Source organism: Rhipicephalus sanguineus, chromosome 4, assembly GCF_013339695.2.
Source record: "Rhipicephalus sanguineus isolate Rsan-2018 chromosome 4, BIME_Rsan_1.4, whole genome shotgun sequence".
Lineage (NCBI taxonomy): Eukaryota > Metazoa > Arthropoda > Arachnida > Ixodida > Ixodidae > Rhipicephalus > Rhipicephalus sanguineus.
The window spans coordinates 178,156,943-178,172,797 of record NC_051179.1 but is presented as its reverse complement, the minus strand read 5'-3'; the positions used below and the strand labels follow the sequence as shown (position 1 = coordinate 178,172,797).

The window sequence follows — 15,855 nt, the reverse complement described above, 5'->3', positions numbered from 1 at the left end:
GCTCCGGCCGAACGGCTGCCCTGAATCAACAAGTGCTCCAAGGTATTCCTCAAAACAGCGCGAAAAGATGACATCATGCATGTATGCCATTGCAAATTTGTAGCGCAATTCATCGAGAACAACATCCATTGGCCTTTGTAAAGAACTAGGCGAGTTCTTCGAGGCGAATGGCATGCGGACAAATTCGTAGAGCCCTTTATAGCACTTGAATGCTGTCTCAGGGATGTCGCTTGGTTTCACCTCCATTCGTAAGAAACCGCGTGAGCAATCGAGTGTCGTAAATACTTATGCGCTACCCAGACTTCATAGGACTGACTCAGTTGAGAGAAATGGGGAATCATCCCGAACCGCGATATCGTTTAGGCGACGATAGTCTAACCATAAGCGCGCTGTGCCATCTTTTTTAGGCGGTAGAACGGGAGGAAAAGCCCAAGGGCTCTGCGACGGTCTCACCCCACCGGTGTGGATCACCTGTTGGACAACGTCCAGGAGCGCTCGCTTGTGCACGCTTAAGTGTCTGGGGTTGCAGCTTCAAGGATGCGTGTCTCCTGTGTCGATACGGTGACGCAGGAGTGCAGCCCGGCTTCTCCGTGAACATGGCTGCGAACGGCTCCAGCGTGCACACGAGTTATCGTTTCTACGAATCCTCAAATAGGCTCCTCTCGACACTCTCCATTTTCTCACCTGGCAAAGCAGAGTTGCACAGGATCGCGACCGAGTCATAAGCAGTATGCAGAGACGGTCACGCTGAAACGAGCTGCACTGCAAAAAATCTGGCCCCTAAACACGGACAAAGCTGAAGGTATAGCGCTGCCGAGCACTTTTACGTGTTCCTAATTAAACGATTTCTCTAAAAAGGAGCCTTCTTACGAAGTGCCTTCGTTAGCACAGCTAGCACAAAGCGCTCCGTCACGTCGTTTGAATGAGAACACTGTTCCGTGACCCAGAATACAACAATTTCCTTCAAAGAAGGTCTTCTTACGTACCTCCTACGTTAAGATACTAAAGAATGGTCTGCCCGTACTGTCCAATATAATACGGCACATTTGCCTTAATGCAGAATAATGGTTTTGTACCACAACTGCACCATAAAATCCCATAGAAGCTTTGCCACCTATGCAGGTGGCAGTCTCGGTATACGCTGGCAACAAGTGAGCGGAGGTCGACCAGTGCACTAGCCACATACGTCCACGTACACGTTCGGTGTGGGTCTGTGGTTGTTGTTTCAAGCAAATGCTTCCTGACGCATGAACCATAATTCCAAGTTTTCCTCCACCTTCGTTCTTGAGCCAGCATCGTCGCATTGTTAAGGTCGAAGCTCTAACCTGTCGTCTAGCAGTATTCAACAAGCTGTCTTAAAATGCGCTCCATGGGTGGCTTTAGCAACATTCCCACTTTGTGTTCTTTGAACGTCTTTGGCATTTTCCTGCCCGACTCGCTGATGTAAGTGGTGTCGTGAACCCCACAACGTACTCTGTAGAGTACCCTGCTCTAATCATCCGCAGGTGTGCGGTCTTTGGGCTTTGTGAACACATGTCCTAAGGACAAGGTATACACAAACACCGCCGAAGATTAGAGCGGGATCATCTACGAAGTACAATGTGGATATTGCGACACAACTTGCATAGACGAAATGGGTTGAAGAAGGCGATCGAAGGTTAAAGAACACAAAGAGGATGTTGCGAAAACCACCCATGCAACGTGCTCTAAGACGGAGCTTGTTGAACGCTGCTGAATGACAAGGCATAACTTTGACCTAATCAATTCGACGATGCTACCTTGTGCACAAAGGTCGGAGGAAAAAAAAAATCTTGGAATCATGGTTCATTCATCACGGCGCATTGGCTTGCAACAACAACAGTGGCCCTCTACGAGATGTTTACAAGGAAATGTGCGACTAATGGACTGGTCACACTCCGCTTATATTTGCCAGCGTATACTGAGAATGTCGCCTGCATAGGTGGCAAAACTTTCATGTCATTTTGTTAATAATTGTTGTGTTAAGTCAAAGTAAACATTTTACAATCAAGCTACACATCCCGGGCTGGTAGATGTGGGGGTAGCATGCCATGTGTAGATGCACTGTACTGTGTGAACTTGCTGATGACGGAAGCATACCTGCTGCTTCATGCCAAATAAACAGTGAAGTACACTACTACATGCTTCTTTAAATGCCACTTCGGCAGGTGTATTCAGGAACATATTTGTCAAAAGTGTTGCAAGCCTGCTTATGAAACTGTGTGCACGGCCCATGGACAGCTCCACTTCGCTCCTTTCTGTACGTCTGAAAAGGAAGTAAAAGAAAACACCTAGAGCAACAGCAGTGTTCAGAATTTATACCCATTTAAACATTGCCATGGTGCATGTGCACATGGCCTCCCTTAGCATCACTGTTTCAGAAATCAAAAAAGCAGAAACGATATTTTGCAGATATTTCTGGACTCGTTCTGATCATATGAAGGACAAGCACCATGATTTCACGAAGACTTATTGCTATAGTACACAAGAATTCAGGGTTAAACACACTACGTTCTAACTGCAAGAGTATTTATGTACGTGCATTACCAATTCTATTCAATTACTGTCATGATGTTGAAGCAAAAGTCTTAACAGTTACAATTTTTGTACTTAATGCTGCCGAGAAGGCCGAGAGTTATGTGGGTGAAGAAATGAAGAATTGCGCATGTATAAAATGGAATCGGCTCGCACAAGACGAGGCAAATTGTAGACCACTGCGAAGGGCTACTGCTGCAGTGCACATATAAGGCTGAAGATGACAAAGATTAAAGCGTAAACGTAAAGGATGAGAATTAAATTGAGAAACAAGCTTGCTGTCAATAGCTCTTGAATTCTATCAGAACACAACATGACAGTTGTATATCCTGTGCATCTTAACGCGACAAAAGTTGAGCTGAAGATGGCAGCTTGAATGAATGTCAAACCATTGAACAAAGCGTGTTGCTGGAGCCAATGTTTCAACAAATTGATGCGTCTAAGTTGTTGCAGCAACTTTGATGCAATTCGTTGCCCCTCTAAAGACCAGTCCTCTTGTTGAATCACTAGCTCCAACAACATTCGTTGTTCAACAATTATTTCATGAGCTGTACATCTCGTTACATTCATTACAAACCTCTACTGTACCAAATGCTACTATGGCAATGATAGTGGGTGCAATACTTAAGCTGCAGTGGCATAAGCAGGCGACCGGCTATTCAACTCTTTAAATATACCAGATCCATAAAGACTGCAAACCATGAGGCAAGCACAACACAAAGAACAAGCGTAAGGAAATTGAAAGAGGTTAACTTTAATAAACGAGGTATGGAATTAGTCATCCCCATTTTAAGTATACAAGGTGGTTTTTTAACGAACTCCTTTGCTGTTGGAAAATATCATGCTGCTAAAAAGATCATACCTGTAGTCAATGATAATTTCCAGGACGAAATTTCGTGATGCTGAGAGCATGCGTTAAACTTTATGCACGATAAGCGTTAGGTGCAATGTCAGAGAGGTGGAGATGATTTAATGGATAGCAAATACTAAAAATGAAAAGCTCTGAGTAACTATCGCAAGAATAAGGACGAAGTAAGGAGGGAGGCATATGATAAGCTAGTGCAATGTCTGAAGCGAGTTAATCTTGTCTTAGAATATGCAGTCATAAAGTGAGATCCAGTAAGTAGGCGTCACATGCACTGGTTGTGAGAGAGATATGAAGATGACGGACCACCTTTTAAATAAATGTAAAAATGTCCACCCATGTGCGTGTTGGGAACTAGCTCTCATGAAGCCCTAGGCTTAGAGAAAGCTTGATAAAGATGAACACATCCACAAGAGAAATCAGTAAAAGACAGATGTAGGATTGGTAGTGGAAAAGCAGCGAGAACAGCCAAAAACAAAACTGCAGGGTCTTTATGTACAATGCCGAAAAATAAGCTACCTATAATAAGTTTTTTAAGGAAAGAAATTTAATTCAGGTAGGAAAGGCATTAAGCCAATTCAAAAATTGTGCTTGGCCACTTGCATGTCAATGCTTCGCTTTAAAGGGAACACACATAGCATCCATCCATCTACAGATGTGAAACTGCGTCATGCAAGATAACTTATACAAAGTTATTGCTTTAAGCAATTAGAGCAAAATATTTCAGGAGAGCACATAACTGTGCTGCTTAGTACATGATTACGATGGGAACAAACAGCGCTGGGCACGGGACGGAAAAAAAAGCTAGACGAGGGCGACAGCACCCTCGTCTATTGTTCTTTCTTCGTCCCATGTCCAGTGCTGTTTGTTCCCATTTTAATGCAGAATATTTCTTTCTTTAATCTGAAGGTGGCAGTGTTTCATGGCTAAAATAGTTTACTAATTTGCATTTCAAGTTACATTTTTTCAGCCATAAGGAAACACTGCAAAATGCTGAAGTTCTAATGTTAACATTTATCAGGAGAAAGACCAATTCTTTCGTATGGAATACCGAAGGTTGATTTCTAAAGTTCATTGCCTTTGTATTTTGTGCTGTTCCCTTATCATTTTCCTTAAGACGGTTGTATAGATGTTCTTGGTTTATCTTGTGTTTTGTATATGTTGTGCTCCTGTTTTTGCTTAGCAAGATCATTTTATGTGTAACTTATCACTGTAGCCCACTTTGCAATACTGCTTACTGGTGTCAGCAGTATTGTCAAGTAATAAATAAATAAGTAAATAGATATCCACTTTGTCATAAAACTACTATGAAAACAAAATAAACAGAAACGTTGCACCCAAACTGTAACAGAGTCGGAAAAAATAGCTTTTGACCCATATTGCAGCTTAGCTTTTGATATGTAGCATTCGAAACAGAAATGTCGCCAAGACATTAGTGTGTGGTATACTTTGCTGGCAATTTATATTCCATCTAAAAAAATATATACTGCTTGGTTGTAAGCAAGGAAAAATTTACTGAAGTGAATAATCCCTAGGAAAAATTTTGCAGCGCGAAATAACACAAGGACGAGAAGGGAGGACACAAGACGTGCGCTAACTTTCAACAGAAGGTTCTGTTGAAAGTTAGCGCAGGTCTTGTGTCCTCCCTTCTCGTTCTTGTGTTATTTTGCGCTGCAAAATTTTTCCTAATGTCTTGCCAACAAGGCCGAATTTCTCCCCTTGTGAATAATCCCTAGCCTGCACAGTCTCGTTCCTTGACCTTCGCTGCACAGCACATTGGCACAGGATTCACGCGGGTGCCCCTGTGCTCATATAGTGCAAGTCTAAATGTTGCAGATTTAAGCAATACTTCTGTCTGAAATACCATGCAAGAACAATGATGTGCTGTGCAGTGAAGGCAAAGCTCCAAGAAACTTCCCACAGCCTTGTTATTTTTCATTTGAAAAAATTATTTTTCGCTTGAAGATAATATTACACCTTAAAAACTTTGTCTAAATTATCGCACGAGGAAAGCACACTATGATGTGTAAGCAACATTTTTGCTGGGATTGCTACACAGTGAAAGAGAGCCCGCAATATAGGTTCAAACACTACTTCTTCCAAGTGTCAATTTTGAAGACATTTTTGCTTCTTTTTGCCAGCATTTTCAACCCTTGGTATATGCACTGAACTCATACTGTGAATATATTTCACATGAAACATTGTCTTTTTTACAATATACATAAAATGATGCATTTTGCAATGTTTCCTCACGACTGCAAATAGCATAAATTGAAATGAAAATAAATTCGACTATCATAGTCATGAAATATTGGTGACTATGTTAAAGAAACAAACGCTTTGTAGTGATAGCTCGACGCAATAATCACGTGTCAATTAATTTGCCTGACACAGCTTCATTTCTGCGTGCGAAGTTTGAAAGGTCTTTGCTGCATCATGCAATTCTTTCCCCGAAAATAACGCTTGAATGACTACTTCCCACACCGAAACATAACACCAACAGTTTTACAAAATATTGGAAATGGTCAAAAAACAACCTGGCACACTGCCGTGAAATGACCCAAATAGGTACTAAAATAAAACAGTGTGCACTGTCAGACACTATAATGAAGCACTAATCTGCTTGTATTGCTAAATTACTTCAAAACCCTGCTCTGAATAACTGCCCACAAGAAGTTGATTGCGAAAAATTTACTTTAACCACTGACCTATTTTGATCTATCTCTAGTATAATGACTCCTAACCTTCGACACACACACAAAGGCACAAAGCATTTCATATGCTTCAATGCCTTCGAACAGTACGGAAGGTCATATGTTAAGAAATAGCGTAAAATCTGGACTAATTTTAACCAGCTATGTTTTTATAACATGCAAACATTGAGAAATACACAATAATTTAGTAACTCGCCCCCTCTAAAACTGTTGCTGTCACAGCTCCAAATTCTATTCACGAGCTATAATGGCTAAAATATTAAAACACAGCTGCATTTCCATCTCATTGGTGGATGCACACAAGTCTACACGAACAGGCATGCACTTTAGATTGACTTCACAAGCCAGATATCCGGTAATCCTGCCGTTGGAGAACGTTACCAAGTGTATGAGCTGGACTACTACATAAGCTAAAATGGATGCTTGTGTGTTGGTATGACAGAGCGTAAACGAAGCAGTGCAGAAGACTGAGCACACGAGCACAGCACTGTTTGTGTCTTCCTTTTTCTTGTGCTCCGTCTATTGCGTTTTTTTACACTAATGCATTAATTGTGGAAACAACTGGCTGCCGCAATTTGGTCATCTAGGTCGAACTTTTTGGGCCTTGTACCAGACTAAAGAGCTCTGTTGTGAAAGCAACAGGGTGTAACAATATTGCACTACAAATCAGGGAAGCATCGATAAGAATGTTCAGCCAAAATAAAAGGCTTCAGCAAATTGTTTAAGACACATACTCACAGGTTAATGCTCATTCACAGCTTCTACGGCAGCCCCATGATTTCTGTGCGTCCATCTGTGCGTGCCTTCCTTCTGCCCTTGGGCAAGTTCGTGTAGAATGTCTGCCAGGAAAACAAAAACATCCGAAACAAGTAGACTTTTTTTAGCATGCCTCACATAACCCAAATTAACTTTTTTCTCCCCATGAGGTAGCTGTTTAGAAAGCATCCAAACAGCCGCTGCTTTGTCTATGTATAGCTCATAACCAATTAGTAGCATCCAACATGACACCTGGTAATTGTCAAAGCATACGAGACAAGAAACTGAGACAAGTATAAGCAAAGAGCAAGCGGCTATATTTCGCCATTATATCGTTTCCTAATCCAGCCCGATGCATTCATCGCTTAAGTTTAATTTACACTGCTATTTTGGTGTTCACCCTAAACTTACTTTCCAAATAACTCACTAGATAACCTATTTCTCTTACGCACTATATGAATACATGTTAAAAAGATGGGGCATGCAAACATGGACACAAGAGAGTCAAGATGCCTAAAACGCTGAGATCACTAACTGGAGGCTCATCACCTAATCTACCTTTACATTGTCGAGGGCGTAAATGCACGCCAAAATTCGATGAATGCAGTTTTGTACAAGCACATGAATGAACAAATGCGTCCAATAGTCGAGGCCTGGCATATCGATAATGGCAGTGCACAAGAGAGCCAACCGTCGATTAACTAGCATAAAGAAGAAATCAAATGCTTGAGCAGTTATCTCTCACGTAGACTATCGCGCGTGCCAGATTGATAGGTATCGCCTCTTGCCTGGGCATGCACAGATAAGTTTCTGTGTCTACTTCATTTTGTGCCACTGTCCATCTTTCCAGTTGGCGTTAGTGGTGTCTTGGTTTCTCTCTTGTGTCCATGCCCTGCCTTCTTAACATGAATACCTACCAACCAGCTCAGCTGTCTGTTATACTAAATATGCATATAATCTAGGATTACCACTCTGTCCACTTGCTGATGTAATAATAACAATGGGGGTTCTGTAATGTAAACGTCAAATTAAAAGCACAGGAACCTCTAGGATTTACACCTCCACCGAAAGTGCAACCACTCCAAGGATCGAACCCGCACAGTTCAGATCAGCAGCTGACCATTATAACCACTGTATTGCAGCGGGGGATGTTCACTTGGTAATGTAAGTTAATGTTAAGGATTATGGAAAGAGCTGTAGGTTGAAGAAAGACATGCAATTAAGCAAGGAGCTGCAGACATTATGCAGTTTAGATATTTCTGTAATCCAAAGGGCTGGTGCTCAGGGCATGCACCTAAGGAACTCCTGTTCAGCGTCTCTTTTCGAACCAAAGCTTAGCAGAATTGATGTTCCTGTCTAGATATGCCCCTGAAAACCACAGTTAAATAGCTGCAAAGTAAACACTAGAAGACAGAAAAAAATCCATCACTTGTATGATATTAAACACATCAAGATGCAAATACAACAAACACCCTGGACTGTGAAACGCATTGATTGAAAAGATATCAGTTAAACAAAGCAGCATAGCAATGAACTGTCATGTAGCTGCCACAGGGCAAAAAGCAGGTGGCTCTGGTGCCATAAAAAATCTATAATAACACTTATTGAATATAGCAGGATGTTTTGTATGATAAATGTATAAATTACCACTCACAGAAGCTGACATGCTATTTTAAAAATGAGCATTGCAAAAAATAAAGCAAGAAAACCACGTGACGTGTGAATTTACCATTCATAATTTAAGGCTAAAGGGCCCCTAAACAACCCCGGAGTCTAAAATTTGTGAAAACTGCACGCTTGTACAACATGAACATGTTGTCACATGAATTTTTTTATTAAGTGGTGTAATAATGAAGCCACAGGGGATAGAACAAACATTCCAGCTGGTTTCAGTTTCTCGCTCAACCTGACCATCCTGAAGAGGGGCTTCCTCGGTGTGCCACTGTGCCAAAGCGGTGCGGTGAGGAAGCACAGTCAAAGCACTGGCGAGATAAACCAATTCGCAACACTTGTGACAACAACAGATACTGCATCATCACAAAGCCAAAATGCCGTTTCGTATTGCAGAGGACTATTCAACAGTCAGCGTTACTTAATGTTGCTCATAGGCAACATTACACCACTTCGCTATCAAAGAGGACTGGTCAAGCGCTGAAGAGGAGGTGCGGTTATTGTTTTTAGAAGTGGAGTGTCTGACATTCGCACAATGTGATTCCTGCGGCCCTCTGTACGAATTAGCGAGCTTGTTTGGGAGGTCTAAAAAAAAGAAGTAGGAGCCTGCTGACTGGCCCTTTAAGAGAATGTAAACATACACTGGAAGGAAGTACACTTGTAGACATATTACTATAAGCTATAAAAAACAGGCAATTAACATGCTCAATCCATGCAGCATAGGGATGTCTCACACCTTTGCAAGAACTTTACTATGGTGGCTGCATGTTTGTGTAGGCCAGAAGCAGCAGGCATGTGGCTTCCATGAATTTGACCCGTTCGTTGAAGGGAAACTGCTGCTCACATCCTTGTAGCACTGCTTTTTGAAGATGCTTCCTGCGATAACAAAATGACCACAACACAATTATGGTCTGCAAATATCCACAGATGACCTACATTGCTGCCCTTTCTCATTAAATTCAGCTCTAGACTAAACACTGCAATAGCAGCATCCTCCTACATTACAGGGCATCCTACTGCTTTCATTGGCCTGGTTTTTAGTTCAATAATTGTTTTCACCCATAACAGAATGTAGCACTAGTAAAGATTCGGTTGGGGAGGGTGCAGTCGTAAAGTGTGTATGCAAAGTAAGAATATGAAAAAAAAAACAATGGCATAATTTCACATGAGATATAACAATTATCATAATTCCTGTAATGTCAGACACAACGAAGTGTTTAATTGAGCAAGTTTTGACTTTAAACTATCAAAAACAATGCCCTTTATGGAAAGTGGGATTTGCAGAGTGAACTCTGATGATGAAATTGGCTGTCTTTACTGGCTCTGTAGCTGCAAGTGCATTGCTAAAGCCGCTTATATGCACTTAACAAGCCTGTGTAATGGTATTGACAAATGGACAGAGAAGACAAACTCAATCGTTCTCACTTAGCTGCCATCACAGCAGTACGTTGCTTCGTGTCAGGTTTCCTGGTATGCAGAATGCACGAACTTGGTGGCCGTGCCATTACTCAGTAAACATGATCGACATCTGCTCCAACTGCGTAAGTAGCTGGAAAGTGCTAAATTACACAATCAGCTGTACCATGCACACATAATGTAAATTCTAGCAGTGGCAACATTTCGCACCTCATATTAGCCTATGGGCATTGTACTCGTTGATGCTGCCAGCTGCATGCACTGTTTTTATTTCTAGCATGCATAGCACATGCACACAAAGCACCCAATAACTGTGGGAAGCAGAATAGATCGTCCGAGGTAATCAATAAAATTGATTGACAAGAATTCCACACATCACTCAAGCCTGTTGTTTAGCATAAGTGATGAGAATGTGCAGCCAAATGTACACAGCAAATTCAGTATTGGCCTTGAAGAATTGCAAGATAGGTTGAAGCTTTCCAGAAACAAACCGTATACAGTAAAGTCTGTCCCAGATACTGAAATCATGAAGTTATAAATTTTAAAGTGGGCCGCTATATTCTTCAGGCGCCATGCATTGCATTTATGAAAACGCTAACATCCCTGTACAACAATGCATGCTGCAAGAAGTCATAAACATTAATATTTTTGGCACAATGCCATTTCCCAGTACCACGTTTTACAGAAAGGCAACATTTTCCTTTGCAAAACTAAGCCATGTTCCCAGGCAAAATGCACTGTCCATGGTGACAAACACATGGAGTATACGCTCTTCTATACAGCTTAGCTGGTTTACTGGAACTAAAAGCTACGGTAACGCTGTCTTAATCGAACTGGCTAGCAAGAGCCTTCTCGCTGCTGTTTATGTGAAGTAATTTCACCTTGGTGGAACGTCACAAGAGTAAGTGGCACATAATAATGAGTGCGAGAACACAGTAACAGGTTGTGCAACGGCTACCAGGTATGCCCATTCGTGGAAACTGTGGGCTCTTCCCCCAAATGAACCAGTTGGAAATAACCCTTTTGCATGAATAAACTTAAGTTGGTTGCTGGCATACATAACATTGTTACTCTGCATTTCCATCTCATTTATCTAGCGCTCATTGTTTCCCTTCAACAATAGCTCAAAACAAGATTCTTCTTCATTAAATGGAACTTTGTACATTACCTTTACGTTGGCTACAGAAGCTTATTTCTTCTGCCTGAATAAGCACCTCCTATAGCATACTTGCCTCAGCCACCTTCTGGACTGCATGGTCAGCACTCCACTGTTTGTCGTGGCACTGCTGTTTGCTACCTGCAGTACGTTGCAAAAAACTTCAGCATTAAAAAAAAAAGGGTTAAGAAAAGCCGAAACAGGTGTGCCAGCAGCAGCTTGCCCTTTGAGGAGGGAGGAAGAGCTCTGATAAATGGCTAATTCAAGACAAGCGTTGTTCTTCACAAGCTATTATTATGCGATGAGAGGTGGGACTTCAATACACGGACGCACATATATTGCTAAAAGCAATTGAAAATTCAGCTGAAAGTACGGCTTGTCAAATTAGGTCAACGTGCATAAAGGATAAAAATGGGGAAAACCAACTGAACAAAATACAGTGTCATGCTGCAGAAATTGCATTTTTAGCAAATCTGTTATCTATTGCTTGAAAGATGATAAGCAATGTCCAAGAATGCTAACCTAGACGCTTTTGAGGGTCATGTTACTTAATGACAAATAAAATGCACGCCTAGAAAAACATCCCTAAATACACTTTATTTCTCCCACTGCACCGATTCACGATTCACACGGTGGCGGATGATAATTGGTGAGCCTGAGAAAAATGTTGTCTCCTTTCAGCAAATATTAGCGTACAGCAGTGCGTGCAACCGAGCTAATTACCAAAACTTTATAACACTACCGACTACGTTCTTGACAAATGTCATGCGCGAGCAGAATCCGCACAACTACAACCGCATTACACTACCAACACGTTATGCGATTTTCTTCGGCGACAACGCGTACTACAATAAGAACAACTCACAATGTACGAAGCGTAACGTTCACTTACCTCTGGCAATAAAAATACGCTGGCAGCGTACACTGCTGGATGACCGCCGGTTTTCAATGGTGCGCCAAGCGAGGAATCGCCGAGCTACCGGCCGTCCTCGAGCGTCAAGGCATTTTCCAAGGCCACAGAACGCGTCGTCGAGAAAGGATTGCAGCGCTGCTACTCACTGCCGTGTACTGTGCCTCGATGTGAGCGGACAAAACGCGCATCAAGGCACCCTACTGACGTGCGGAAACATTTGAAGAACGTGTTTTTCAAAACTATGAATCGCCTCCGTCGGTCACACTGAACAAAGCAGTCGCAGACTGGAGTCGCACGGCCGGCATCTGGTGACTATTTACCAGCTACCGCGTATAACACTGCGTGACGAACTTGCGCTTAACGTCAGTAACCACAACATACAACACACAATGCGAGGCAGCGCGGTAAAAGTCGACCGTATGAACAAAACTCGGCACGACGACACACACCACCTATATTAAAGACGCCTGCCGCATCACCAAAAAACCAGCTGCCAAACCCTCTCTTTTTCCTCCTTTCCACTAGTGTCGGTCGCTAGCGCCACATGTGGCGGCCGCTCCCGTAGGTTTGACATTTGGCATAGCCTCCGAAACAACCGTGCAAAGTTGCCGATCTCGAAGATGATGATGACGATAGGTGGCTGTTCTTTTTGAAGCCGGGTAAAAAAAAGCAAGAAAGGAAGAGAAAAAAAGAAAAAAAAAAAAGACCAAGAAGGATGGATAATGAAGCACACACTAAGCCCGCCGCCGTGATAATAGTGTCGGTCGCGAGCGCCACCGCTCTGCGCTTGTCCAAAACTGAAGGCAGGCCGGCTCCGCTGGGAGCTCGAGCCATTCCTCAGGCATCTTTAATATAGGAGGCGATGCACACACACGAACACAGAACTATCGTCACTATCGTGGCTAGAAAGGTTTGCCTAGTGTCGTGAGCGAGGCAGCGAGCCTGCCAGGCGGGAATAGCTTGCGATGAAGCGTGCAGAGGGCGCGGCGCTCGCTGGCGCGCCCAGCACTGGTGCGCCCTGAGGAGTTTCTCGTTTAAAGCTTTGTAGTTGCGGTAAAAGCTCGTTGTGTAGGCCACACATGGCGCTGATAAATTGTAAAACGAAGAAAAGAAAACTCTGGAGACCATGCGGGCCGGTTAGCTTCTTCTGAACGGCACATGCTGGCGTAGAGAACAAACATGTAGGAGATTCGGGGTTTCCGTTCTAGTTTATTAACATTATTTTTCACGCAGTTATGTTTGAGTACAATGATTGAAATATTCATTGACAATTATAGCGGTTACTTCAAGAACAAAAATACAATGAACGGTGAATGAGACGCAAGGCAGATATTTTCGCGCAGAATGTGAGTAAACAGTGAAAGGAAAAGATAGGTGCATATAAAAAAGAAAAATAATTAATTAAAAGTAAGAATCAGCGAACAGTCAAATGAAATTTATGTACACATGAGGGACCTCCCTTGATGTTTCACGCCCACTCTTGCAGGCATACTGGATCCGTAGAAGCTCTGAATGAGAATCGATGCCTTTTCATTGCACGAGTTCTTTTGCATAACGTCACGAAACAGGTTGTCTTTTTCTTTTTAGGCATGTTGCGTTGGAGAGGCTAGAAAGATTTGCAGTCGCACGCGAGCATGCACGAACCTCTCAAGACGCAGCTCGGAATGAAATTGCAACAACCACGAAAATTTCAGGGTCGGATCTAAGAGGAACAGGGTACCGGTGCCCTTACCCCCTCCCCCCTTTAATTTTCGACGACCGTAGCGGCGGCCGCTACGGGTCGCTGCGAGCGCCTGCACCCCTTAGGGTAAGGTCCCTATATTTATAGAGGGACTTTACTGCACCCTAAGGTGCACCTTAAAGCTTTACTGCACCCTAGAGTTACTGTAAATGTTACTTTTATGTGGCGGAGTTGCTCATCTGTTTTCAAAAACGCCGCTAGCAATCGTGCACTGCAGAGAAGCTGATGCGCAGGCCGCCGCCGCTGCAGCGAACCGGTTTGTACTCCCGTGCCACAGTCCCGAAAGGAGGCTTTCATAAAGGGACGCTTTTCACCAATACGTAGCAGCGCCGCATGTTCCTTGTGTCCTTGTCTATTAGGCACCGTGGAACGCCGCACAGAAGCCTTCGCGGTAGGGATGTCCGAAAAGCAAATTTTAGGTTCGAAGCGAACAGGGATTACGTCGAATAATTTTGAATCGAATAGTTCGAATAGTATGTATCACACATTATATAATAAAAAAATTAGCATAGATATTGTCGAGGCCCAACTAACCTGCACAGCGTTTTTTTTTTTAATTGGAACGAGGCATGTGCGACTGTCATTCTTTTTGCTGCAAGTAAACGCTACTAAACTAAGCGCTACGCAACTAAACGCTACGTTTAGTAGCGTTTAGTAGCATCAAATAGCAGCAGAATTTCAATTTCAGTAAGATGCAAGTTATAACCGATAAAATACGTCACACTTTAAAAATTACTATACATATAACATATTATAACATATAAGCCCGTATAACAAGCTTTTAAACTTAAAAAATGATCAGGGGCGTAGCCAAGAGGAGGGTTGGGGGTTTCAACCCCCCCGCCCTCGAAATTTTTCAATTTTGCTTGCGGATATATTCACGCACACATACAAACACACGCACGAACATACATAAAGTATGGTTGAACCCCCCCCCCCCCCCCGAAAAAGATTTCTGGTTACGCCCCTGAAAATGATTAATCTATGTCGGAGTAATATGTTAATTTAACCTTGAAGTGGGGCTTCGCGGCATTGCGCAATTTTGTTGGTTAGGTGCTTTCACGGCATTGCACTTTCAGGCTGCAGTGAAACCACCTTCACAGGTGGGTTACATGCCGTCCAATATACGCCTATTCGTTCATTATGAATACTTTGAAATTTCGGAACCTTAAATTCGTGTCGAAGCGAATTCGAATACTATAATATTCCTTCGAACATTCCTAGTGCTCGAATATTCGCACATGCCTACTTCGCGGCAAACAGACGCAGACAGTCTGCCAGTATGTCAGGACGGCAGCAAAATATTGTCTACCCTCGTTGCTCGCGGGGGTAACATGCACAAAACAACAAATTTAACCACTCTCGGTTGACCTGAAAAAAAGGTTATAGATTTAAACCGCTCACATAGAGAACAGTGGTAGTTGCACGCTCCCCAGGCCTTCTGTAAACGCATCGTGTCTGAAGAAAAAAAGATCACAGTTTCACCGCGAGCGCGAAGCAATGAATGCGAAGGCAACAAATTGTAATGTTATACGAAGGAAGGCTGGCAGCTAACTCTTTTGGATCCGATCTCGCGTAACTATACAAAACGTTGGTGTAAGAGAATACGGCCGCTCCAGGGAGAGGAGCGCTTTTCGCAGTCTCTTCGCGTTGAGAGCGCGCGTAAAAGAGTATACGAGCCGTTTGCTGATGCCTGCGAGATAGCGAGCGCGCAAGCGATCGTGAACGCGCTTTTAGGATCAAAGTTCGCAGTTGCTGCTCAAGCACCCCCCCCCCCCCTCATTCAAAGCGGGCGGGGCGTTTCGTTTCTGCTTGAGCAGCACCGACGGCAGGTCTAACACGCGGGGGGATGTTATCGCATGCGCCCTCCGAGTGACGCAGATAGGCCAGCTCGTTTGATCTCTGCATCAGCCGCTATCGTCGCCGCTGCTCGCGAGCTTTTACTCACGGGTAGAACCTACGATGCGCGGTGGGATGTTATCAATTTGGACTTTATACTGAACATGACTGCGACGACAAAAACCCGTCGAGAGTGCCGATATAATTGCTATCGCAAGAAAAGTAGCCACG

General features: G+C 43.2%; 1 long non-coding RNA gene across 1 annotated transcript; it reads right to left on the bottom strand.

Moving 5' to 3' along the window:
• Positions 1–760: 760 nt before the first annotated feature.
• Positions 761–12,485, bottom strand: LOC125758152 (uncharacterized). Its single transcript, XR_007415910.1, has 5 exons — positions 12,024–12,485; positions 11,144–11,272; positions 9,296–9,435; positions 6,871–6,971; positions 761–2,284 (listed from the first exon to the last, which is right to left on the bottom strand). It is a non-coding gene; the product is annotated as an uncharacterized LOC125758152 (long non-coding RNA).
• Between the last annotated feature and the right edge of the window lie 3,370 nt (positions 12,486–15,855).